This window comes from Octodon degus, unplaced genomic scaffold, assembly GCF_000260255.1.
Source record: "Octodon degus isolate 3935 unplaced genomic scaffold, OctDeg1.0 scaffold00046, whole genome shotgun sequence".
Taxonomy (NCBI): domain Eukaryota; kingdom Metazoa; phylum Chordata; class Mammalia; order Rodentia; family Octodontidae; genus Octodon; species Octodon degus.
Genome location: NW_004524622.1, coordinates 14,270,495 through 14,271,630, shown reverse-complemented (window position 1 = coordinate 14,271,630; position 1,136 = coordinate 14,270,495). Strand labels below are relative to the sequence as shown.

The window sequence follows — 1,136 nt, the reverse complement described above, 5'->3', positions numbered from 1 at the left end:
CTAGTCTTGCTTAAGGGTGAGCTTTTCAAAGAGGTGCTTGCCCAGCCCAGCCTGGGGACCGGCCACCCTGCCGAGGGTGGTGAGGTGGTCACCTATCTTCTTGATGAGCATCACCTCCTCGTCTAGGAAGTTGTTCTCCAGGAAATCACAGATATGGGGGTCGGTCTTGGCAGAGCCCAGGGCATGAAGGTCCAGAAGAGCTTGGTTTAGGTTCTTCTCTAGGGCCAGGGCAGCTTCTGTGGCATCCAAGATTTTACCCCACTCATCTTCAGGTGGTTTCTGCACATCTTGAAAGAACACACGGCCGCCGTGCCTGTTTTGCATCTTTAGGAGATGCTCGGAACCCTCGCGTTTCTCCTCGGCCAGCTCATGGAAGAAATGGTCCACGCCCGCCAGAGCCACATTGTCTCGGTCAAAGTAGTAGCCCAGAGAGAGGTAGGTGGAGGAGGCCCGCAGGTGCAGGTCCACTAAGCGGTTGACAGCAGCCTCCACCTCGGTGGAATAATTCTGACGAATCTGAGAGGTCATGGCTGATCAGCAATAAGGAGCTATCCACAAAAGAACAGTGTTGTCCGGTCCTGGAAGGAGATGGTCCCGAAACTTGTACCTGGAAGGTGGATGGGAAGATGAAAGAGGGAGTCCCCAGGTCTGTTCTGTCCAAACACTGTTGAAACAAAAACAGATCCGTGGGACCGCCGTCCTGCTGCTCCGAAGATTTATTCTTTCTCGCTGCCTTTTTTGGGTCTGTTTTCACTTTTGCAGGAGCAGGTTGAGCTGACCACCTCGCCGCTGATCTCCTCTTGGGCTCCTCTTTCGCTGCCCCTTGGGCCGAGCTGACCTTCCTCTTGGGCATCTTGGTGGCGTGCGGAAGGTGCAGGCCACTGCACTAGGCCGCTGCCGCACCTGCCCCCAGAGCAGCTGGGACTCGCCTACAGTATGTATTTTATTCTATCATCACATTTCTTTCTTTTAGACTAAGAGTCAATAAAAGTTTTTTAATTTATTAATTTTATTGAGAAACAAATAGCAACAAGACAGTTTCAAAACCGATTAGTAGGACAGTTTTAATAATTAATACATTGCATACTGTCTTCATAGTGGTTATTCATAGTACAAGATGTAGACAGGATATCCTG

At 50.5% G+C, this 1,136-nt stretch overlaps 1 pseudogene; it reads right to left on the bottom strand.

The window, feature by feature from the left end:
• On the bottom strand, positions 1-580 carry LOC101578106 (annotated as a pseudogene).
• Positions 581-1,136: the final 556 nt, after the last annotated feature.